The 26,197-nt window shown below is 40.3% G+C and overlaps 1 long non-coding RNA gene across 1 annotated transcript in view; it reads left to right on the top strand.

Annotated features, from left to right (window-relative positions):
• The first annotated feature begins 1,194 nt into the window (after positions 1 to 1,194).
• The window catches only part of LOC116592861, a 39,590-nt gene continuing 14,587 nt past the window's right edge, over positions 1,195 to 26,197 (top strand). Inside the window, exon 1 of the long non-coding RNA XR_004286634.1 lies at positions 1,195 to 1,229. This is a non-coding gene — a long non-coding RNA (uncharacterized LOC116592861). The remainder of the gene's footprint in view (positions 1,230 to 26,197) is intronic.

The raw sequence follows: 26,197 nt of genomic DNA, 5'->3' as shown, positions 1-26,197 counted from the left end.
TACAACTTGCCAGAGCAGGTGACATTTGAACTTAGTTTTTTTTTTTTTTTTTAAATAATTTATTTATTTGACAGAGAGTTAGAGAGAGAGCACAAGTAAGCAGAGCGTCAGGGAGAGGGGGAGAGAGAGAAGCAGGCTCTCTGCTGAGCAAGGAGCCCGATATGGGGCTCGATCTCAGGACCCTGGAATCACGACCCAAGCTGAAGGCAGTTGCTTAACCAACTGAGCCACCTGGGCGCCCCTGAACTTAGTTTTTAAGAACAAGTGGAATGAACTGAACTAGAAGGTGGGAAGAGCATTCAAGGCAGAAGGGATAGCATGTACAAAGAAAGAGAAGGGAGGCATATGAAAAATGTTATCAAGATCCAGATGCTTTCCAAGCTCATCAAATTGTACACACTGAATATGTGCAGATTTTTATATATCAGCGGTACCTCAATAAAGCTAAAAAAAAAACACCAAAAAAATTCCAGATTTTGACTTCCTTCGCTTCGGGATTTTGTCTTGAGGTGTTTGATTGGAGAAATTTCCTTAGGAGCTCACTCTGAGGACATAGCTAGCTAGTCAGCAAGAGTTAAAAATGAATTCTCTCTGTAAACCAAGAAAATTTTAGATTATTAGTTTTGAACATCAGAACATCTAGGTCACCTGAGGCTCCCATTGAGCACTCGTCTCCTCGACATGGCGGTTGGGTTAAAAGATACGGTTCTTTCCTTCCAGAAATATTGCCAGCTTGGTTCTAATGAACCAAAGCTTTAATGAACAAGGTCTTTTCAAAAAGAAATGCTGTGTCTCTTCAAGTAAGTCTTGTTAAACAAACCTTCTCCTTATTTTTTTTCTTTGAACAGAAGTTAAAATAACAACAACGAAACCACCCTACACCTCTCCTGGTTTAGTCCAGGGGGAAAAAAGTTGGGATAATTACAGGTCATTTCCCATTTGTAATTATATAAATGTCGTTCTTTGCCTGGACTGTCATGTTACTGGACATTTTTATTGAAGATGTTTACATTCCTGCAACACATTTGGAACAAATGAAGCAGCTGCTCTGCAGGGAAATGGCATTGACGGTTGCCATGGGAACTGTGTGAAGTCACAGAAAGTAGATTATCTCATAATGCATTACCCGGTGTCACAAACAGGCAGCCTGACTGGAGAACAAACCACCAATTAGCAGGCGACAATTCGGGGCCAGAGAATGGAATCAAAATAGAGGCCGCCTCTGAAAGGTCATGTTCAAGCTAATTTATTGGTTACTTTGCTCTACTCAAACCAATTATTCTGATTTGCGTTCCACCCATAGAAATCTATTTCAACCAGTCCAACTTCTATATGAGGAAAACCCAGAAAAATGGAATTTGACATTTTAGTGAAATGTTTAGGATTCGTAATTTTTTTTTAAACCCTTTTGCTCAGTCAGTGAGATTTTCAAATTAAATTTTTTGTGTTTTTATTTCTGGAAGTCTTTGGGAGGCAGTAAGCTTAGTGATTAAGAGTGTAGGTTCTAGTATCAAACAACCTGGGTGTAAATTCTGGCTTTGCCTCTGTGGCCTCAGTTTCCTTATCTCTGAGATGGGAACAATAGTACCATCTACCTCTGCAGTAAGTTTCCATCTGTTGAGCACAGCATCATGCCTGCTCACATTAAGCATTCAGTGTGTGTTTAGGAGTGTTTATCTTGGGCCATCCGTGTGGCTCAGTCGGTTAAACATCTGCCTTCAGCTCAGATCATGATCCGTGGGGTCCTGAGACTGAGTCCTGCATTGGGCTCCCTGCTTAGCAGGGAGCCTGCTTCTCCCTCTCCTGCTCCCCCTGCATGTGCTCTCTCTCTCTGTCAAATAAATAAAATCTTCTAAAGAATTTTTTTAAAAAAGAGAGAGAAAAGGAGTGTTTATCTGATGAAGGAACTCATGTTCTCTTGCAAAGAAGTAAAGAATTAAAAAAAGCGCTCATCTTGCAAAGACAACCCAAAAAAAGGAGGGGAAAATCTATGCTTATTGCAAAGTCCAACTTGGATTAACATCAAAATCACCTAGGAAATTTTATCCAACCACGGAATATAGGGCCCTACCCTAGACCTATAGACTTAGAATCTCCCAACATGAGGCTCAGGCATGTGCATTTTTTTTTTTAAATTTTTGGGCATGTGCATTTTAAATGCTCTCCCTAAGAGAGTCTGATTCATGTCAGCAAGGCAAATAATCACTTGTCATGCTCGTAAGAATCATTTTGTTATGCTTATAGAAATGCGTTTTCTAAATCCCATTTTCTGAGTTTGATCAGCGCATGAGGAATGCTGCTACAGTAGTGAAAATTTAATGTACATTTTGGGGTTCTGGGGCAGACAATACAAAAACCACACTCAGATGCTGCTCTCTAGAGTCCCCCCAGGTCCCTTCCTCCCTCAAACCTCACTTCCCCACCTGGATGGAGGGACTCTTAGAAGGTCCCCAGCTGAGGGGTGCTGGGGTGGTGTAGTTGGTTGAGTTTCCAACTCTTGGTTTCCCTTGGGGTTGTGATGTCAGGGCTGTGGGATTGAGCCCCACGTTGGACTTTGTACTCAGCATGGAGTCTGCTTGGGTTTCTCTTTTCCTCTCCCTCTGCCTCTCCCACTCATGCTCCCCCCTTTTCTAAAATAAATAAATTTTTAAAAAACAACCTGACCCCAGCCACTTGTGAGGATGGAGTAGGGGTTTCCATGAAAGGAACAAAGAAGGAAAAGCCTCCTTTCTTCCATGGGCAAGCTGCTGTTCTCTCTGTCCCTCGGGTGACCCAGACTGCTTCCTGCTGGGATGCCCACCTTGCCTCACCTCCAGATGCCTCGTAAGGTCAAACAGAAACCAGATGGGGGCGCTCTGCGACAGAAGCCTCCCATGAGTGGCCTGGGTCGCTCCTGCTCTAGATAAGGAAGGCAACCGTATCCATGTAGGTTCCTACAGTTCCCCTGGTTACGGGAACTCAGAGGGTCTTAGAAGTGGTGTGCTGGTTTCACAACTCCCTCTCAAAAAGAAAAAAAAAGAGAAAAAAGGAAAAAAGAAAAGAAAAGAAAAGAAAAAAAGCCCTGATTTGTAGCACAGACTTGGAAAAGATGGGCACAATTTGCTGTCGTGGGCCCTCCAAGCAGGCTCCAGTATGTATCTGGACCCAGTCAGAGAACTAGGTTGTGGACTCAGAGGAAAAAAAAAGACAAAGGGATGAGCCACTTGGCTAGGTCTGGCCTTGGCCTGAAGCTAGAGGGACAAAGGAGGGTCCTCCTGACTGATCTGTGGCCCAGTTCACATCACCAGGGCAGAAGATCTCTCTGACCTCAGAAGGCACATCACTTTCTTTTCATGTGCCCCCCTCAGTGGGTTGCTAGCTGCTGCCTAAAGAGGATTCTGCGACTCTATCCTGATTTAGCAGGAGTGGTTACTACAATCAGTTAGTGAGATCTGAAATGGACACAGAAGAGAGGAGTGAAGGCACATGTGTTTGCCTTCTGTGATGGGAATTCCATTCTTTTGTTCAGAAGATACTGTGTGTCCGTATGTCCAGGCATTGTTTTAGGCCCTGAAGGTAGAACTGTGAGCAAATCAAGCTCTTGCATCCTTGTGGGAGAAAGAAATCCACCTGTGATATGTTGCAAGGGGGTGTCTTAAGACTATGAAAAAAGCAAATAGCCACAGAGAATGATGGGAAAAGGGGGGTGGGATTTGAGATAATTGTGTTCAGGAACGGGATCTTCGTAAGAAGACATTTATGCAGTGACCTGAAGGAAGTGAGGAAATGAGAAATATAGTTTTTATAGTAAGAGAGATCCAGGCAGAGGGAATAGCACATGCAAAGGCCCTGTGGTGAGAGTTGTGTGCAATTGTCCAAGGGATACCAAGGAGGCTCTTGCATTAGGAGCCCAGTGAGTAAGGAAGAGAGGGTAGAAAATTAGGGCCTGGTGCTGCCATGGGGCAAGGTCACATTGGGTTTTGTAGGATAGGGTTCAGAGTCCTAACTAGTAGTAAAAGGAGAATTTCCTATCTGTATATAGTTCTCAAATCTAAATAGGTAGTTTGCCTTGAATTCAAGGTTCTTATCCAGAGGTCTTTCTATAAGAAGCATGAATGGATTTACTGGCAATCTGTAGTTCAGCGCTGGTTTCTGGCAGTAGGAAATGGCCAGAATGTAAGTGTGTAAGAGGAATAAAAAAAATCCTTGTACCGTCAAAGAAGATGCATTCTACTCATCCTTTATTTTCAGGAAGGAAGGGAGGGACAGGCAAATAGCTTAGCAGACTTTCATATTTGGGCATTTTCTGTCCCAGGATAAAATTCTGTGGTCTTAAACAGACACACACACACACACACACACACACACACACACACACACACACAGTTGGTTTTGTAGAAACTTGCACAGATTTTGGAGACCAATAGGGGCGGATTTGAATTCCCCCTCTGTTTTTTCCTTAATTTTCCTTTAGCACCTATGTACCAAATACCTACTTTCTTCCAGGTCCTGTGCTAAGTACAGGGAGGTGTACAGATGAGTAAGATACTGCCCTCTCCTCAAGGAGTTTATAGTCCATTTAAGAACTATATGAGTGGGACGCCTGGGTGGCTCACTGGCTTAAGCCGCTGCCTTCGGCTCAGGTCATAATCCTAGGCCCTGGGATCGAGTCCCGCATGGGGCTCCTTGCTTGGTGGGGAGCCCGATTCTCTCTCTGCCTCTGCCTGCCGCTCTGCTTGCTTGTGAGCTCTCTCTCTCTCTCTGACCAATAAGTAAATAAAATCTTAGAAAAATATAAGAGCTATATGAGAAACTTAGCCTCATTGACTTCATGATTAAAACATAGGTGAAGACATCCATCTTACAGGGTCTGGGGGATTAAATGAGGTAAGGCAGGAAAATGGAACTTAACTGATGTCTAGAGATGCTCAACATATGTTGGTTTCTTTGCCCAACTTCCATCTCTTGTTTCTCCTAACGTTTGGTAGTCGGGGCTACTCATAGGGTCTGCTATCCTCCTGTTTCTGTTCCCCTAATCTGGTCAAAGAGAAAACCATGAGCATCCTTGAAGGGAAAACAATTCACCAAACATGTGCCATGATTTAGGGCAACAAACCTACCGTGTATGTTACTGTAATGACGGATACAGGTTATACATTTTCCAAACCACAGAATGTACAACATGGAGAGCGAACCTCAACGTAAACTAAAAGCTCTGAGCAAACCGTATCCATGTAGGTTCAGTGATTATAACAAATACTGGGTCGAACACACATGTACGGGGTCAGAGAGTATATAGGAAATCTCTGTATCTTCCTGTTAATTCTGTGAACCTAAAACTGCTCTAATTAAAAAGAAGTCTCTGGGCGCCTGGGTGGCTCAGTGGGTTAAAGCCTCTGCCTTCGGCTCAGGTCATGATCCCAGGGTCCTCGGATAGAACCCCGCATCAGGCTCTCTGCTCAGTGGGGAGCCTGCTTCCGCTTCTCTCTCTGCCTGTCTCTCTGCCTACTTGTGATCTCTGTCTGTCAAATAAATAAAATCTTAAAAAAAAAAAAAAAAGAAGTCTCTTTAAAAAACTGGAGCACCTGGGTGGTTCAGTCAGTTAAGCATCTGACTCTCGATTTCAGCTCAGGTCGTGATCTCAGGGTTGTGGGATCCAGCCTCGTCGCATTGGGTTCTGCGCTGGGTATGGAGCCTGCTTGGGATTCTCTCTCTCCCTCTACCCCTCCCTGCTTGTGCTCTCTCTCTCTCTAAAAGATGATTTTAAAAAGTGCACCATGTGGTTGGAGGGGTAGACTGAGAAATTGGAGACTCTTTCTCATCTGGTCTGCTTTATCTGATTATAAGTCCACACACCTGGCAACCATGAGTTTTACTCTAAGAATGTGTTCATGCATGAGTTGTGTAGGAAAAGTGATTTCCAAAGAGAAGACATTTTAGATGGTTTCAGGGCAGTCCTCACAGGCAAATTAAATGCACGTGTAATTTCAGCTAAATTACAAGTTCTGGGGTCCCTGAACCTCAGGCTACCATGAATGCTGTGTTCTCAGGAGATCTTCAGTTAGCTGAGAGTCAAGAAACTAGGACCGGGTAGCATGGGTGGAAGTCCTGTCTATAGTACTCAGAGAGGGTAGTGCCAATAAACTGGTTATCAACATAGAAACATGTTCATTGGGGCACCTGGCTGGCTCTTGATTTCAGGGTCATGAGTTTGAACCCCACATTAAGCATGGAACCTACTTAAAAAATAAATTAATACATTAAATTTAAAAACAGAACAAAACATGTTCATAAGCTAGACACTGCCACTATGTAAGCTTCAAACATCTTGCTGTCTTGATTTTAAGCAGACCCTCCTCCTCACTGCTCCGCCACCTGTCAGCTTTTTGGATCCTGGAAAGGGGCATGTGTCTGTGTGTGGGGGTCTTTGGATCATCATACACTGAGCATTTCTATTGGTTTTCATACCCCTCACATATAGATAGAAAATGTGGTAGATGATGGAATTTTGGCTCACATCGCTTCCTGCTCATACCACACACATGGAGGAACAAATTCTGGGGTCACCCAGTTCCTGTATGGTGGAATCAGCAGATTCCCAGCTGGCTGTATGCATGTGTGCATTTAACACTCTGAGCATGTAACTCAGAGAAGACCAATGTCTCTATACTCTAAAGCCTTTATTTATTTATTTGCACATGACATGTTTAATTCCAAGGTGCTTGAGGCATTTTGCAAACATTAAATTAACTGTTAATCCTCTCCATGTCCCTATAAAGCGGTGAGAGAAAGTCTTTTATTATAAAACATTATGAACTAAATCTGAAAAATAGACTTAACAGGCATAGGAATAATCAAATAGGATGAACAGAGAAAGATGCAACAGGGAAAACAAACCCAGATGAAAAGCCTCCTGCAGCTCTCAGCCAAGGAAGGAAACTTCTGGCAAATTTCCCCTGCAGTGGGGGCCCTAGCTAGCTGTCCTGCATTCCATATGGTGACTGCCTATATGTGTTTTTAGCTAACCTTGAGTAAAGGACCTCTTATCGCCTCCAGCTCACTTTGAGTAAAGGACCTCTCTGCATGAAGATGAGATTTCATATTATTGTGATGAAGACTTAAAGTGTTTTTTCTTGTCTTCAGCCTCCTCTTCAGCCTCCTCCTCCTCCTCCTCCTCATCAATGATCATCAAGCAAATGTTTCTCGTGGTCGCTGCTGGTAAGGGGATTATTTTGCTGCAGCCAGAGCTGTGCCTGAAAATTCCCAGGAGCATAATGTTTGCAGAAATGTCCCCCATTCTCCACCCCTTTCTGTCTCTTTGCCCTGGAGTGTGACTTTGGAGTTCCTTCCATCTCTACTTGCTTATCTCTCAAATTTGGGCTGGTTTTGCAACTCTCTTTGGCCAATAGAATATAGAAGTGCTACCATTCCACGTTAAGTGGCCTTGAATCCTTCTGTTTGCTCCCTTGGAAACTTGGCTTGCCACTGTGAGAACAAATCCAGACTAGCGGGCTGGATGATGAGAGACACGTGGTTCAAGAGTCCTTCTTCACCTGGATGATAGCCATCCTTCCTTGATCGATCTTTGGCCACTTGTCAAATGATCACAGATACATGACTGAGGCCAATCAGTAAGTCCATCCTGGGCTCAGGTCAACAGAACCACTCGTCACCTGTAAATCAGTGAGCACTAAGAAATGGTTGCCATTTTAAGTTACTCCATTTGGGGGATGGTTTGTTATGCTACAATAGCTAACTGCTACAACCCCCTTTTCAGGTTCACCTTTCCCTGATTTTGCCAGAATCTTTTCTTTCCTAATTATAAAAATGAATCCATTCTCTGGATTTATTTATGGTTAACTCTGACCAGGGTCAGTGAGGTTAATAAAGAGGAATCAGTCAAAGTCTCTGTTGTTGTGAAATGACAGTCTAGTTGGTTAGGTAAAACATACCAGTTAACTATAAAGAATAGCGAAAATACAAAGACGGTGAGGGAGGAGTGCTTGGGTGACTTAGTTGGATAAGTGTCTGCCTTTGGGCTGGGTCATGATCCCAGGGTTCTGAGATAGTCTGCTTCTCCTCTCCTTCTGCCCTGTTTGTGCTCTCTCTCAATATTATGCTCTTTCTCTCAAATAAATAATTGAAATCTTGAAAAAAAAAGTTAGGAACAAAAGGAAATGGAATTCTGAGAAGAGACCTTATTTCTTGCCTGCAGTTGGGACAGAATGGGAGGATTTGGTGGAGGTCACATAAAGAAATTCCTTCAGTATCTCTAGAATCCATAACTACCCCTTCAGGTCCGCTTCCTCAACCTGATTTCTGGACAGGTTTTATAGAATTTGAATTCATCTCCCTGTATTAGTCTTGCCTTGGCTCCAATCCGTTCTTCTACTGAATAATTTTTTGCCCAACATGTACATCTGGCTATGTTACTCACTTACTTTAAATCCTTTGGTTTTATTATTTTTTTTTAATTTGGTTTTAAATAATCCAAAGGATTTTTTTGGCCCTCAAGTTAAAATCAGAATTTCAAAGCACGGATCACAGCAGTCTCCCTGGTCAGTCTCTCTTCTGTTTCTCACCCAAGTTTTATATCTGGCCTCGCCTTCCATTCAATACTTAAAATTGGGCTGTGGTGGGGTGTCTGGGTGGTTCTGTCGGTTAAGTGTCCTACAACTCATTTTGGCTCAGGTCATGATCTGAGGATCATGAGATTGAGCCCCAGAGTTGGGCTCTCAGTAGGGAGTCTGCTTGTCCCTCTCCCTTTGCTCCTCTCCCTGCTTATGTTCTCTCTCTCTGTCTCTCAAATAAGTAAGTATAATATTTTTTAAAATTGAGATGTGGTTTTTGGAGTCTCTGAAGGGCAAATATTATTCTCTCTCATCTAGGTTTTGCATAAGTAAAGAAAAATAACTCAAGGGAGTCAGGATACCAAAATACCACTTCTCATTCTGGTAAGAGTTAAGTTAGAGGACACGGATTATGTGAGTGGCATGAGCCTGCTAGCTGATACCCTTGAAGCAGGCAAGTCATCCAACCAGCCACAGACAATCCTGGCTCAGGGAGTCTTCAACCAGCAAGTGTAAAATGCACAGGACTCCTGCTCTTTGCATGTAATTTGCTCACAAGAGGATAAAGGGTTCACTTCCCCCAGGATGGAGTGAGTAAAGCGGGGAAAGAGGCCACAGGGAAGACATCAAGAGAAGGGAAAACCTGCTCCTCTAACAATCTGGAATAACTGTGGTCCTATGGACACCACTTCTGCAGCTCACAGCTGTGCACCTTCACACATGCTGCTGCTTCCGGCTGGAACATTTAAAATGAATGGGTCCCTGGGCTTCACCAGAATGCCAGAGGTCGATGACTTGGACAAGTTGAAGAGCCTTTGGTATAACATTCAAGAGTGGTCACTCTCAAAGCAACTTCCTTGAATTATATCCCAGCTGTGCTGCTTATGAGTCCTGTAATCATACAGTAATTATTTAATCCCTCTGTGTCTCAGTTATCTCATCTGAAAATGCAAGTAATAATAAGGCAAAACTTCTAATGTTGCTGTGAAAATCAGAGTATCTAGCATGTGTACATGGCTTGACCTAAGTACACTTCAGATCTCGCTATAATAAAACATTATTATTCATGCATATTGTTTACAAAGTAAAATATTTGTACCAAATTTTGACATAAAACATCCATTCTCTCTCTGTCTCTCATTGAACTTTCCTTTCACCACAAGCAATAATTTAAATTTTAGATCTTAATTTTAATGTTTATTTCTGTTTCTAAATAACCAGCTAGATACCAACTTGTTTTTTTTAATATCTTAATTTTATCTTTTTCAGTGTCCCAAGATTCATTGTTTATGCACCACACCCAGTGCTCCATTCAATACGTGCCCTCCATAATACCCCCCACCAAGCTTACCCATCCCCCCATTGCCATCCCCCCAAAACCCTCAGTTTGTTTCTCAGAGTCCACAGTCTTTCATGCTTTGTCTCCCCCTCTGATTCCCCCAATTCAATTTTCCTTTCCTTCTCCTAATGTCCTCCATGTTATTCCTTATGCTCCACAAGTAAGTGAAACCACATGATAATTGACTTTCTCTGTTTGACTTATTTCATGCAGCATAATCTCCTCCAGTCCTGTCCACGTTGATACCAACTTGTTGATTTCTTTCTGTTTTAGACATTATTTAAGAATTCCCATTGGTCTCACCAAACATGCATTATCCTGCCATCCTCTTGTCCTTGTGATCATCTTAACCACCACAATTTTGGTTAGATCAAACTTCTGTGTTGACATTATCATGCTATGTGAATGCTATTCACAGCTGTGCCATGTAGTAATTTATTATTTTTCCTTTTCTGTACAAGTTTTGTTTTCCTCAGAGCTATTACTGATCTTGTTTCCCCCTTTGCTTAGACTTCTATGTTCTTATCTATAATTCAATCCCGAGTTGTTTCCATTTGTCCAAACCTCCTCTTTTCTCAAGATGTACAGATGTTCTAGATATTTCTCAGCTATTTAATCTTTGCAAATAATACTCTGAGTCTTTAGTTCTGATCACCCTGGACTACTAGCCTTTTTAATGCCTGGGGCATAGATTTCACCCAGGAATCCTCCTTATTAGTCATTCTGGGCTTCTTTTCACCTTTCTCTCTTGGGCCCTGTCTCCTATTTCTAATATCCCACAACATCTTTGTTGATTTACTCCATCTATTTTGTGATTCATATTCTCCAGTAGCTTCTGAAGAAAGGAGTCATAAAAGGACTTAAGAAAATTCTTTGCATGTGTGAAAATTAATTCTATACTGGCTTTTGATCAAAAGTTTAGCTAGGTATAAAAATATAGCTTGGAATAAACTTCCTTATGAATTTTAAGGGCATTTCTTTGCCTTATTCCCTGCCTTCTAGTATCCAGTACCATTATTAAGAAGTCTGAAGCCTTTTTGATAGCTTAGCCTTTGTATGTGGATCTTTGTTATTGTTCTTGTTGCTAAATCTTTAAAAACCTCTTTATCACTGATGCTGCAAACATTCATAATTATGTCACTAGATTTGGGTTCATTTTTTTTCCATTATGCTGAAGATTTGGTAAATTTTCAAATATGGAAAATCAAGTTATTTTTCTATATTCTTTTTAAAAATTAACATATAATACATATAATGTATTATTTGCTTCATGGGTACAGGCCTGTGAATCATCAGTCTTACACAATTCACAGCACTCACCATAGCACATACCCTCCCCAATGTCCATAACTCCCCCACCCTATCCCCCACACCAGCAACATTGTTTGTTTCCTGAGATTAAGAGTCTTTTATGGTTTGCCTCCCTCTCTTGTCCCATCTTGTTTCATTTTTTCCCTCCCTACCTCCTATGACCTCCTGCTTTGCCTCTCAGATTACTCATATCAGAGAGACCATATGATGATTGTCTCTCTCTGATTGACCTATTTTGCTTAACATAATACTCTCTAATTCCATCCACGTCATTGCAAATGGCAAGATTTTGGGGGTTTTTGATGGCTGCATAATATTCCATTGCATATATCTATTGCATCTTCTTTAGCCATTCATCTGTTGATGGACATCTAGGCTCTTTCCATAATTTGGCTGTTGTGGATATTGCTGCTATAAACATTGGGGTGCACGTGCCCCTTCAGATCACTACATTTGTATCTTTAGGGTAAAAGCCCAGTAGTGCCATTGCTGGGTCATAGGGTAGCTCTATTTTCAACTTTTTGAGGAACCTCCATACTGTTTTCCAGAGTGACTGCACCAGCTGGCATTCCTATCAAAAGCATAGGAGGGTTCCCCTTTCTCTGCATCCTCACCAACATCTGTCGTTTCCTGACTTAGTTAATTTTAGCCATTCTGACTGGTGTGAGGTGATATCTCGTTGTGGTTTTGATTTGTATTTCCCTGATGCTGAGTGATGTGGAACGCTTTTTCATGTGTCTGTTGGTCATCTGGATGTCTTCTTTGTAGCAATGTCTGTTCATGTTTTCTGCCCATTTCTTGGTTAGATTATTTGTTCTTTGGGTGTCGAGTTTGATAAGTTGTTTCTTTTTTTAAAAAAGATTTTATTTATTTATTTTTTCAAAGATTTTATTTATTTATTTGAGAGAGAGAGAGAGAGAATGAGAGAGAGAAAACATGAGCGAGAAAGGTCAGTGGGAGAAGCAGACTCTCCGCCCAGCAAGGAGCCCGATGTGGGACTCCATCCTGGGACTCCAGGATCATGACCTGAGCCGAAGGCAGTTGCCTAACCAACTGAGCCACCCAGGTGCCCAATAAGTTCTTTATAGATTTTGGATACTAGTCCTTTATCTGGTATGTCATTTGCAAATATCTTCTCCCATTCTGTCGACTGTATTTTGGTTTTGTTGACTATGTCCTTTGCTGTGCAAAACTTTTGATCTCAACGAAGCCCCAATAGTTCACTTTTGCCCTTGCTTCCCTTGTCTTTGGTGATGTTTCTAGGAAGAAGTTGTTTCCCTTGCCTTGCCCTTGTCTTTGGTGATGTTTCTAGGAAGAAATTGCTGTGACTGAGGTTGAAGAGATTGCTGCCTATGTTCTTGTCAAGGATTGTGATGGATTCCTGTCTCACATTAGGGCCTTTCATCCATTTTGAGTCTATTTTTGTGTGTGGTGTAAGGAAATGGTCCAGTTACATTCTTTTGCATGTGGCTTTCCGATTTTCTCAACACCATTTGTTGAAGAGACTGTCTTTTTTTCATTGAACATTCTTTCCTGCTTTGTTGAAGATTAGTTAACCATAGAGTTGAGGGTCCATTTTTGGGATCTCTATTCTGTTCCATTGATCTGTGTGTCTGTTTTTGTGCCAATACCATACTGTCTTGATGATTATAGCTTTGTAATAGAGCTTGAAGTCTGGAATTGTGATGCGGCTAACTTTGGTTTTCTTTATCAACATTCATCTGGCTATGCGGCACCTCTTCTGGTTCCATGTAAATTTTAGGATTATTTGTTTAATTCCTTTGAAAAAAAAAACGGATGGTATTTTGATAGGGATTGCATTAAATGTGTAAATTGCTTTGGGTAGCACAAATATTTTCACAATATTTGTTCTTCCAATCCATGAGCATGGATTTTCATTTTTCCATTTCTTTGTTTCTTTATCAATTTCTTTCACGAGTATTTTATAGTTTTGTGAGTACAGATTCTTTGCTTCTTAGGTTCTTTGGTTAAGTTTATTCTTAGATATCTCATGGTTTTGGGTGCAATTGTAAGTGGGATCGACTTCTTAATTTCTCTTTCTTCTGTCTTTCTGTTGGTGTATAGAAATGCAACTGATTTCTGTGCATTGATTTTATATCCTGACACTTTACTAAATTCCTGTACAAGTTCTAACAGATTTGGAGTGGAGTCTTTTGGGTTTTCCACTTGAAGTATCATAACATCTGCAAAGAGTGAGAGTTTGACTTCTTTGCTGATTCCGATGCATTTAATTTCTCTTTGTTGTGTGATTGCTGAGGCTAGGACTTCTAGTACTCTGTTGAATAGCAGTGATGATAGTGGACAACCCTGCCGTGTTTCTGACCTTAGGGGAAAAGCTCTCAGTTTTTCTCCATTGAGAATGATATTCCCTGTGGGTTTTTCATAGATGGCTTTTATGATCTTGAGGTATGTACCCTCTATACCTATAATGTGAAACATTTTGATCAAGAAAGGATGCTGTACTTTGTCAAATGCTTTTTCAGCATCTATTGAGAGTAACATATGGTTCTTTTTCTTTCTTTTATTAATGTATTGTATCACATTGATTGATTTGCAGATGTTGAACCACCTTGCAGACCAGGAATAAATTCCACTTGGTCATGGTGAATAATCCTTTCACTGTTGGATCCTATTTGTTAGTATTTTGGCAAGAATTTTTGCATCTGTGTTCATCAAGGATATTGGTCTGTAATTCTCCTTTTTGGTGGAGTCTTTATCTGGTTTTGGGATGAAGGTAATGCTGGCCTCATAAAATGAGTTTGGAAGTTTTCCTTCCATTTCTATTTTTTGGAACAGCTTTAGGAGAATAGGTATTAATTCTTCTTTAAATGTTTGGTAGAATCCCCTGGGAAGCCATTTGGCCCTGGGCTCTTGTTTTTGTTGGGTGATTTTTGATGACTGCTTCAATCTCCTTATTGGTTATGGGTCTCTTCAGGTTTTCTATTTCTTCTTGGTTCAGTTTTGGTACTTCAGATGTTTCTAGGAATGCATCCATTTTTTTCCAGATTGTCAAATTTGCTGGTGTAGAGTTGCTCATAATATATTCTTATAATTGTTTGTATTTCTTTGGTGTTGGTTGTGATCTCTCCTCTTTCATTCATAATTTTATTTATTTGGGTCCTTTCTCTTTTATTTTTGATAAGTCTGGCCAGGGGTCTATCAATCTTATTAATTCTTTCAAAGAACCAGCTCCTAGTTTCATTGATCTGTTCTCCTGTTCTTTTGTGTTCTATTTCATTGATTTCTGCTCTTATCTTTATTATTTCTCTTCTCCTACTGGGTTTAGGCTTTCTTTTTTGTTCTTTCTTCAACTCCTTTAGGTGTAGGGTTAGGTTGTGTATTTGAGACCTTTCCTGTTTCTTGAGAAATGTTTATATTGCTATATATTTTCCTCTCAGGACTGCCTTTGCTGTGTTCCACAGATTTTGAACAGTTGTGTTCTCATTATCATTTGTTTCCATGAATTTTTTCAATCTTCTTTAATTTCCTGGTTGACCCTTTCATTCTTTAGTAAGATGCTCTTTAGCCCCCACGTATTTGAGTTCTTTCCAACTTTCCTCTTGTGACTGAGTTCTAGCTTCAGAGCACTGTGGTCTGAAAATACACAGGAAATGACCCCAACCTTTTGGTACCAGTTAAGACCTGATTTGTGACCCAGGATGTGATCTATTCTGGAGATGTTCCATGTGTGCTAGAGAAGAATGTGTATTCTGTTGCTTTGGGATGGAATGTTCTGTGATGTCCATCTGGTCCAGTGTATCATTTAAAGACTTTATTTCCTTGTTGATCTTTTGCTTAGATGATCTGTCCGTTTCAATGAGGGCAGTTTTAAAGTCCACTACTATTATTGTATCATTGTCGATGTGTTTCTTTGATTTTATTATTAATTGGCTTATATAATTGGCTGCTCCCATGTTAGGGGCATAGATATTTAAAATTGTTAGATCTTCTTGTTGGACAGATCCTTTAAGTATGATATAGTCTCCTTCCTCATCTCTTATTATAGTCTTTGCCTTAAAATCTAATTTATCTGATATAAGGATTGCTACCCCGGCTTTCTTTTGATGTCCATTAGTATGGTAAATTGTTTTCCACCCCCTCACTTTAAATCTGGAAGTGTTTTTGCGTCTAAAATGAGTTTCTTGTAGACAGCATATTGATAGGTCTTTTTTTTTTTAATCCATTCTGATAACCTGTGTCTTTTGATTGAGGCATTTAGCCCATTTACATTCAGGGTAACTATTGAAAGAATTGAATTTAGTGTCATTGTATTGCCTGTAAGGGGACTGTTACTGTATATTGTCTCTATTCCTTTCTGGTCTGTTACTTTTAGGTTCTCTCTTTGCTTAGAGGACCCATTTCAATATTTCCTGTAGGGCTCATTTGGTGTTTGCAAATTCTTTTAAATTTTTTTTAAGTTCTTTTAATTTTTGTTTGTCCTGGAAGCTTTTTATCTCTCCTTCTATTTTCAATGACAGCCTAGCTGGATATAGTATTCTTGGCTGTGTATTTTTCTCATTTAGTGCTCTGAATATATCATGCCAGTCCTTTCTGTCCTGCCAGGTCTCTGTGAATAGGTCTGCTGGCAATCTAATATTTCTAACATTGTATGTTACAGACCTCTTATCCTGAGCTGCTTTCAAGATTTTCTCTTTGTCACTGAGACTTGTAAGTTTTACTATTAAATGATGGGATCTTGATCTTTTTTTATTAATTTTGAGGGAGGTTCTCTGTGTCTCCTGGATTTTGATGCTTGTTCCCTTCATCAATTAGGGAAATTCTCTACTATAATTTGCTCCAAAATAACTTCTGCCTCTCTCTCTGTTCTTCTGGAATCCCAATTATTTTAATATTGTTTCATCTTATGGTATCACTTATCTCTTGAATTCTTGCTTCATGGTCCAGTAGTTTTTTTATCTTTTTTCTCACCTTTTTTGTCTTCATCACTTGATCTTCTATATCACTAATTCTCTCTTCTGCCTCATTTATCCTAGCAGTAAGAGCCTCCATTTTTAAAAAATAATTACTTCTTTTTTTATTGTGTTATTTTAGTCAACATAAAATATATCAGTTTTTGATGCAGTGTTCCAAGAGTCATCATTTATTTACAATACCCTGTGCTCCATGCAGTATGAGCTTCCATTTTTTTTTTTTACACCTCATTAATAGCTTTTTTGATTTCAGCTTGGTTATATTTTAGTTCTTTTATTTCTCCAGAAAGGGATTCTCTAGGATTCTCTGGTATCTCCCCCCACCCCTTTTCTGAACCCAGCTATTACCTTGATAATCGTCATTCTGAACTCTAGTTCTGACATTTTACTAATGTCCATATTGCCTAGGTCCCTAGCACTTGGTACTGCCTCTTTTTTTTTTTTTTTTTAGGTGAATTCTTCCTTGTCATTTTATCCAGATAAGAATAGATGGATGAGAGAACAAAATACTAAAAGGGTACCAACAACCCCAGGAAAATATACACTAACCAAACTTGGAGAGACCCAAAATGGGGAGAGAGGGGAGAAGAAAGGAGGAAATATATATATATATATATATATATATATATATATATATGACTGGTGAATGGAACAGAGCCACACACTTTATTTTGGGTGTATTTTGGTCTATTAGAAGAAACTGCCTCCTGAAATTTTAAAGAAAGAAAAACATATATATATATACAAAAATAGGGGTAAACATAATGAAGTGATGGAATATGACTGTAAAGATGAAAATTTAAAAAGATTCTAAAAAAAGGAATTGGTAATATAAGAAGCTGGTTGAAAAAATAAAAAGAGGAGAGAATGTGATCAGGTAGGAGACTAGAACAAAGCCATGTGCTAGATTTAGGATATATTTTGATCTGTTAGAAAAAACTGTATCTCAAAATTTTGAAGAAAGAAAAACCTATATGTATACCAAAAAAATAAGGTTAAATATAATTAAAGGATAGAATATGACTATAAGAACAAAAATTTAAAAAAAAGATTTTTAAAAAGGTATTGATAAGATAAACTACTTAAAAATGTTAAAATGAGAAAGAGGAATAATTTAAAAATAGGATAAGAAAATAATAAAACTTAAAAATTTAACTTTGAAAGACTAAAGAAACATGGGGGAAAAGCCATGAATTCTGTGTTGTTTTCCCCTAGCTCTGGAGTTCTGCAGTTCTCTTTGATCTTTGAACTTGGTCTTGGCTGGATTTTCTTTCTGACCTTCTGGGGGAGGGTTCTGTTGCCGTGATTTTCAAGTGTCTTTGCCCAAGGTGGAACTGCAAGGCCTTTGTCAAGGGTAAGGCTAAGTAATCTTCTCAGGTTCATGCTCTGGAGCTTTTGTTCCCTGAATGCTTTCTGTAGAGTTCTGGAGGATGGGAATGAAGATGGCAGCCTCCCAATCTCCAGCCTGAAGGAGCTGAGATCTCAGGCCCTCTCTCCTCAGTGTGTCTCCCTGGTCTCCAGCTGCACATGGAGCTCATCTAGCCTGTGACCAAGCATTTCTACACCTGGTGCTCGGCCCCATTTGGAGTCCCCAAACCCAGCAGATTCATGCCACGCTGCTCCTTCCAGAGGAGGAAGGTGAGTCTCCCCAGATCTGCCACTTGTGGGTTCCCTGCTCAAAGAGCAGTGGTCTGACTGTGCCTTGGATCATGGCTTAAGGTAACCCTGAGACGAGATTGCACTGCTTATCTCTGTCTCTGCAGCCATCTTCCCTGCAATGATACATAGCAGCTCTGTCACACTCAGACACCCCTGGTCTTTCTGTGACCCCATGGGTCCTGAGACCACACTGTCCATGCGAGGGCTCCCCCTTCCACCCCACTTAGCCTCTGGAGCAAAGTCCCTCAGAGGAGCAGACATCTAAACATTCTATTACTGTGCTCTGCTGCTCTCTCACTTGCAGGGAGCCAGCCCTCCCCACATGGTCTATCTTCCCATGTATTGCCTTGGATTCACTTCTCCACACATCTTATCTTCCAGAAAGTGGTCACTTTTCTGTTCCTAGAATTGCTGTTCTTCTTCTCTTCGATTGCCTATTGAGTTTGTTAGTGTTCAGAATGGTTTGATAATAATTAGCTGAACTCCTGTGACCCAATGATATTTAGGTCTTCCTCTCCTCTGCCTTCTTGTTCCTCCTCCTATTTTTTTTTTCATATATTCTTAAGCTATTTTTTGATGTCTCCTCTTCCTTAATTGTTCTCTTTTTTCAAAACCTGTATTACCTCAATGTAGAATATTCAGGGCTGATACTTAAACATTTTAATCTTTTCTATCTTATTTTCTTCTTAAAAGAATCTTCTAGAAGATATGAATGCCAGCATTCTGGAATTAGAGGGAAAGATCATGCTTGGGGTTTTCAGCATCTAAAATACACATGTTCACTTAGTCTTCTAATATTTAATTTGACAACCTTGCCTTCAGATGGATATGATGTCTCCAAGACCACAGACCCTCTATTCCATCCTCTGTAGAGAGAAACTTCTTGTCTTTTTCAAGGTGGGGCAATCATTTAACTATGGAGTAGGGAAGGGGATCTGGATATCTGAAGACTGAAGCAGATTTTTTAGTCTTTCTTACTTTGATCTTCTTGTCTCCTACTTATAAAATATCTAAGGCCTTCTGAGGGCTCTTACTCAAGTCGGGTTGGTTCTTAGATTTCCCTACTTCTAGAAGATGAGTTGGTTTCTTAGATCTTATAAGTCATTTGTTGCTTATTCTTAGGTCCCCCAACTTTCAAAAAGTTTCATTCTCTTTTTCTCCCCAATGTTTTGAGTGTATGCCTTAGAACAAAATATCTTCACTGTAAGTTTAGCACAGTGTCAAGAGGGAAAGAAAACGTGTGTGTGTATGTGTGTGTGTATCCTATTGACTTTATTCAAAGTCCTCATAGTCTATATAGTTTCACGTGGGAATCAGGATGAGCTTTTTAAAAATGTAAGTCAGAGGGTTTTAGAACCTGGACAAAAATCTTCAATGGCTTCTTTCAATATTTAGAATTTATGCAGATTCCTTACCATGGCATTACACCACCTGGTAGCTTCCTTCATTTCTCACCTATTTCCACACTTTTATCCCTTTCATTCACTATGCTTTGGCCATGCTGGAATTTGTTCTTGCACTCTGCCCTGCCTGGCATACTTTTTCCTGGACTTTCCCATCAGTAGCTCTTTGGAGTCTTTTAGGTCTGGGCTGAAATGTCTCTTCCACCACAAAGCCTTACTCAAGACTTAGAACATGTTTAGAATCAAGGTTATAAATAAATATGTTTTAATTAATTTAAATAATTTATGAGTGAAGGAATCTCTGGCTTCTTGATGAAACTTCCCTGACTCATGAGCAACATCTAGCAGTCTGGGGACTTGGAGAAGAGGGCAGAGAAAGGAGATGAAGGTGGTGGGTAGTCCCTGAGCTTTGAGAAATTGTCAGGTCTACATGGAGAATCCATACTTGTGCACCTGCTTGCAAGGCAGGCACCACCCATCTCTCCTGTGGATTAGCTCCACCCGTGAACAAGTTTGCACAATAGCTGGAGAGAGACAGATGCTTAAAACTTAGCATAGACCTAAAAAATATATTTAAAAGTTTTGCATCTCCATGTTTTTCCTCTATCTTATCTCTTCTTTGGCTTAACAGCAGTCTCCAAACGTGTTTGCTTATTACCTCTGAAAATAATTTTGGAAAATAATATGCTCAAAGTTTTTGAATTGACATCTGAAATTCTCATCTGAAGTTTCAATAATTGCTAGGGATGTAATTTTCTGTGAATTATAAATATTGGCACTTAAAAATAAAATGCCACATTGTGATTTATGTTTCCACTGAGATCTAGCAATTAGAAACTCACCATCAAATATAAAAAATACATAAAAGAATAATTTGCTTTTAAATAATGGGATATTTTGCATTCTGATGTAAATTTCATTTGGCATGGGTCAAAATATTACTTTTCTACACTAAGCTTTGCCCTTATCAGAAATGTTTATAAGACAGGCAAAGCAAGGCACTGGGTTCTGCATTCCTCACAGAGATTGGACAGAAGTCAACAGTATTTAAAGAAAGGAAGAAGGATGCTTCCAAGGTGTTAATTTTTAGAACCATGGACAGAGGGGTTCCTCAAATGTTTTAGTCACGCTGCTCTTAAACCCTGGATTTGAGCCCAGTGTGGGGATGACAGTCTAGGTTGAGGTGCTGACAACTTTCAGATGAGCTGGTACCTGCCTCCTGCCACCTTCAGTGTCTATTCCAGGCTGAAATATCTAAATGTTCATCAGTGTCTCCACCCTCCTGACTCTGTGCTGAGGCTGGGCCTTCAGCCGTGGAATCTGTCAGAGGAGGGAGGAAGAGAAGAGAACCCTGACTTTCTAATTAAGATTTCCTAGGGCTAGGATTTAAATTGGCTTTGTTTCGTCAGCAAACACTTGGACAGGGAGGCAACAGTGGCCAATAGCTACTGGTTGGGAAGTAAGGAACATTTGCAGATGATCTAGCAAAGGACAAGTCATACCCAGTTAATTGGGAATAAGGAACAGCCAGAGTTGTAGGCTTGCTCATGGAATCTGCACAGTGCATGAGATGCTGGGTCAGTGGAGAAATGGAGACAAACATTTTGTGTTTCCTTCTTTATTCATCTGAACACTAAACTGATTTATCAACCAGCTTCATTAGGGCAACATAATAAGTGCTTATGGTAGAATGTGTTTAGGGGTTTAAAGCACATTTAGATGCCAGGCATACCTGGATTTAAATCACTGATTTACTCTTTGCTTCCTGTATAACTTTGGATAAGTTACTTAATTTCTTTAAAGCCCCAGCTCCATCTAGTCTTTGTGGATGGCAGCCCCAGAGGGTGGGCAATGCATAGACTTCCTAGCTGTTCTTGGTGGCCTGGACACTCCACCTCTCATCTGGAGATAGGGACAATATCTTCCTCAGGGGCAATGGCAGGAGAGTTAAGTATGCTAATGTGCATACGTTGCTTAGCTTGGTAGCTGACATGGAATTGGCATGAGTAACTGTTGGTTACTAAAGTAGCTGAGGGCCAGGGATTTTATAGGATAATTGAGTTTAATCTTCACAACCTTGCCTGATTTCCCATTGCTAGTGACTAAAATATCTTGACTTTAATTTAGACAGTCTAACTACAGAGCCGATGCTCTTAACTACTACACTCTGAATAACGTGCCTCCATTTCTTCTTCTCTCTCCTTTCCTTTCTCCTTTACTAGTATGTCCATCCCTCCATCCATCCATCCATCCATCCATCCATCCATCCATCCACCATCTATCATCTTCAACATTTCATCATCTCTATTATTTAACTTTTTGTCTATCTGCCTGCCTCTATCATCTATCTTTCTATTCTCTGTCTATGTACTTTTTACCCCCACTTGCGTACATTAGTTGGCCCCAAATATGGAGAACACAACAGAGGCTCAGAGAGCTTAGCAAACCTTAGATAACACAGCTGATTTTCTAGTCTAGAACTGTCAACTCCAAAACTGTGCTGGGATTTAAAAAAAAAAAAAATCAAGATTATGATGAGAAGTAGTCAGCAATTCATCTTCAGTACAGTTATTTTAAATTTTCCTGTCAAGAAAGAAGAATATAAAAGTGTCAGCTATCTTCCTCAACATTTGTGCTGCTAGCAAATAAGAAAGCGTATTTTAATAAGGGGAATTGGAGCTAATGTCTTAGGGACAGAGATGACGTGTGTTCAGGAATCAGGCTGGTGCCTGTATCACTCACACACTGTGGACATCTTAGTGGCCTTCCTGTCTGGCTGTACTGCCCTTCTTCCAGGCACAATCGCCAGGACTCCTGTTTGAAAGGCAACAAGTTGGCCTAGAGACAAGTGGCACCCAGGAAAAGTGTGACACGCCCTGCGCATTTATATATAGAGACACTCCACGGAGCTGACACAATTATCTGCAGTAATAGGGGAGAGTTGGCAGCACACACCATCCCGAACAGCAGGCAATCCTCAAATCATAACTCTTCAGCTTTGGAATGTGTGGACTTCATTGGGATAATTTTGCATCTGATTAACTTTCCTAATTAGTTTTCCCATAAACCAGCATGACCTCTTCAGCATTTCTCCTGGAATACATAAATCCCTCTGCAGTCATTTTCGATGATTTGGGAGATGACTCCTGGTTGGCACCCTTTCCTGTCCTCTGTCAGTTGCTCTGAGACATGGCCTCTCTCTGCCAAGTCCCACGCCTCGTGCCACCTGCTCCTGTCCGTCATGACTTCCACCATGCCAGCAGGAAAGCAGAGACTTGCTCTTGTGGTTTCTCTCAACTTCCCTCACATCTGTCTCCAGAAAGTATATGGAAGCAGACACAGGTCGTCGCTGTCCTGGAAACTCCCAGGTTCAGTTATCCTGTTGTGTTTTCCCAGGAAACCTTAGAAATATCTGGAGAATGCCAATATTTTTGAATCCAAAGTACATCTCCCTAGATTGCCTCTTGTTGACCCCAACTGACAGAAACTGCTGTGTGTTTGGAGATTTGGTTAAAAAAAAGGGGCACTTGTCCAAGTTTCCTGCTTCCCTTTCTGCTCAGAGGAGAAGCGATTCCCACTCCTTTCCAAAATAAATCCTCTGATTACCTCCCGGATCCAGCTTCCCTTTAGGAGGCGATGTGACTGCGCTCCCTTCCTCTCTATTTACAAGCTCTTCTTTTCTACTGGCTTCTTTCCGTAGCCTTCAAATATGCTTTGGTGGTCTCCACACAAAAATAAAAACAATGACACAACAAAGCAAACATTTTCAGAACTCAACATTTCCCTCAAGCTGTTCCCGATTTCTCTTTCTCTTGAACTGCTATGATTAGACCTTATCTTTCCTTCATTATCCAACCTGAAGGAGGCTTCCTTCCTTCCAGCTTTCTCTTTCCACCAAAAGCACACTTTGTAAGGAGACCAATAACCTCCATCAGAATGGTTTTTCACACTGTTTTTTTTTTTTTTTTGATGTCTATTTTCTCCCACTGGTTTGTTCTTTGAGATCGAGAAGACAGTAATTCTGTGTTCTAGCATTCGACAGAGGGCCTAGCATATTGTATCTTCTCAACTCACATTTATAGAATGAACGCACTCTGCCAAATCCAATGGATCCTTTTCCCTGTCACTCTACTGGTTTTCACAGATGCGTTTGCTGCTGCTGACTATCTATCCTTCTCGAAATTCTCTCACACTTTGGATTCTAGGAGGTAGCTTCTCTTTTCGTATTTTCACTTCAACCTGCTCCTGGAAAAAATGGATAAGGTCTTATTCATTCTTGCAATTCATCCCTATTGTCTTCTACCAGGTCATGCTAAATTGAATGGATTAGGATGGGTGAATCACACTGCCTGTGTAAGAATTTTTTGTACTCTGCATTCATTCCAAGGAAGATATTACCTAAATGGGTTTTTAATTCTCAGAAATCTCAGGTCTCTCCAGTATGTGATAGTTTGAACTCTGCCTTATTCATATCCATGGATCATAAGACACTTGCTGCTAATAAGTATGGAATACTCTTTGCATTTAACCTCATTTTTTTTTAAATAAGTAGTCTAAAGAAGGTTTTAATCTAATTTCAACCAAGAAATCTGATTGAAGGTCAAGTATGCCTTATCTCTTTTACAAGAAGAAGTAATAAATGTGCCTAAAGCCACCTACAAAATGAGTTAAATTAAAAGCTAGACTTACTGCCCCAAAGACGATGGGATAGATTGATTATAAAAATTGCCTTAATTTTTTACTGCTTATTGTATCCTTGCTTTTTGCAATGTGATTTTTCAGAGCTCCCCCCACCCCACCCCTGATTTTGGCTGGCTTTATGACTTGCCTTGGCCAATTAAATGTGGTCCTAAGATTTTGTGCCAATTTCCAGTTTCAGCCTAGGGCTCAAGAGGTCCGGCGGGCTTCCATTTATTTTTCAAACTCTACTATCTCCATGGGAACAAAGCTGGGTTGGCCCTTTGGAGAAGGAGAGATCACGTAAAGCAGATGAATCACTCCAGCCAAGATCATCCTAGACTGGCCAGCCAAATGACGAGCTGACCAGCGTGTCAGTGAGTCAGACCAAGACCACCCCAGCTTAGCCCAGCTTAGCAGTACCACCCAGTAGACCCACAGATTTATGAGCTAAATAAATGCTCATCATTGTAAGACACTATGTTGTCTGAAGAGTTAGCATATCTAGCCAAAGGAAAAGACTGGGTCAAAAATGTTTGATTGGTGTGTCTGAGCCTCTCAAGGATGAAATGACAACTGTCTGACTGAATTAGGTAATTGTCTTGATGGATAAAAAATAGCTTTATTGAGATGTAATTCATACACCATACAATGCATCTACTTAAATTGTACGGTGGTCCCTATTCTAAGATTTTCAGTAGATACTTGAAACTGGATGGTACTGAATCCCTTATATACTATGTTTTATCCTATATCTAGAATTCTATGATAAAGTTTAATTTATAAATTAGGCACAGTAAGAGATAAACAGCAATGCTACTAATAAAATAGAATTAGGGGGCCTGGGTGGCTCAGTTGGTTAAGCATTCTCCTTCAGCTCAGGTCATAATCTCAGGTTCTTGGGACTGAGCTCTGAGTCAGGCTCCCTGCTCAGCAGAGTCTTCTCCCTCTTCCTCTGTCCCTCCCCTCCCATGCATGCTGTCTCTCAAATAAATAAATAAAATATTTAAAAGTAATAATTATAAAATAGAATAATTATAACAATATATTGTAATAAGTTATGTGAGTGCACTCTGGTGTAGTCTCTCTCTCTCTCTCTCAGGATATTTTATTGTGCTGTACTTACTCCTCTCCTTCTTGGGATGGTATGAGATGACAAAATGTCTGTGTGGTGAGGTGACTTGAGGTGAATGCTGTGGACACTGTGACACAGTATTAGGCTACTGGTGACCTGACGATATGGTGGAGGGAGGATCATGTGCTTCAGAACCAAAGTCAGTGTCAGGCAACTGAAGCCACAGAAAGCAGCACTGTGGATAATGGGGGACTACCGTATAATACAAGAGTTTTTAGTGTACAGCTCCTCAAGGAAACCCGAAACCCATTAACAGCTATTCCCAACTTCCCATCACTTGTTCCCCCAGCCCAATGCAACCGCTAATCTACTTTATGTCTGTAGAGATTTGTCTGTTAAGGAACTAGCTCATCAATGGAATGATACAATATCTGGTGATTTGTGACTGGTTTCTCTCACTTAGCATAATGCTTTCAAGGTTCATTCATATCTTAGCATCTGTCAGTACTTCGTTTCTTCTTTATTACCGAATAATACTTCATTATGTGGATATACCACATTTTATTTACCCATGTGTCAGTTAATGGATGTTTCAATTGTTTTCACCTTTTGGCTGTTATGATTAATGTTGCCATGACCATTTGTGTACATGTCTTTGTATGAACATGTACTTTTATGTCTCCTACATATATACCTAGAAGTGGAATTGTTTGGTCATCTTAAAACTGCAGAATTTTTTGAAGAACTGCCAGACTGTTTTCCACAGTGGCTGCACCGTTTTTCACTCCTATCAACAGAGTATGAGGATTCTAATGTCCTTGTATCTTCACCAACATTTGTTATTGTATATTTTATAGATGATAACCATCCTAAATGGTAGAAAGTGGTCTCTTACTGTGGTTTTCATTTGCAATTCCCCAATCATGAAGGATGTTGAAGTATTTTCATGTGTTTATGGTGTCTGTGTATATCTTCTTCTTTTTTTTTAAATTTAAGATTTTATTTATTTATTTGAGAGAGAGAGAGGGCATGAGAGACGAGAAGGTCAGAGGAGAAGCAGACTCCCCATGGATCTGGACCCCGATGTGGGACTCGATCCTGTGACTCCAGGATCGTGACCTGAGCTAAAGGCAGTCACTTAACCAACTGAGCCACCCAGGCGCCTCTGTGTATATCTTCTTTAGGCAAACATCTATTCAGATTCTTAGCCCAACATTCAGCCAAAATTTGGA

Source organism: Mustela erminea, chromosome 6, assembly GCF_009829155.1.
Source record: "Mustela erminea isolate mMusErm1 chromosome 6, mMusErm1.Pri, whole genome shotgun sequence".
In the NCBI taxonomy this organism is placed as follows: Eukaryota; Metazoa; Chordata; class Mammalia; order Carnivora; family Mustelidae; genus Mustela; species Mustela erminea.
Note: the sequence above shows the minus strand (reverse complement) of the source record. Positions and strands in the feature narration are given on the sequence as shown.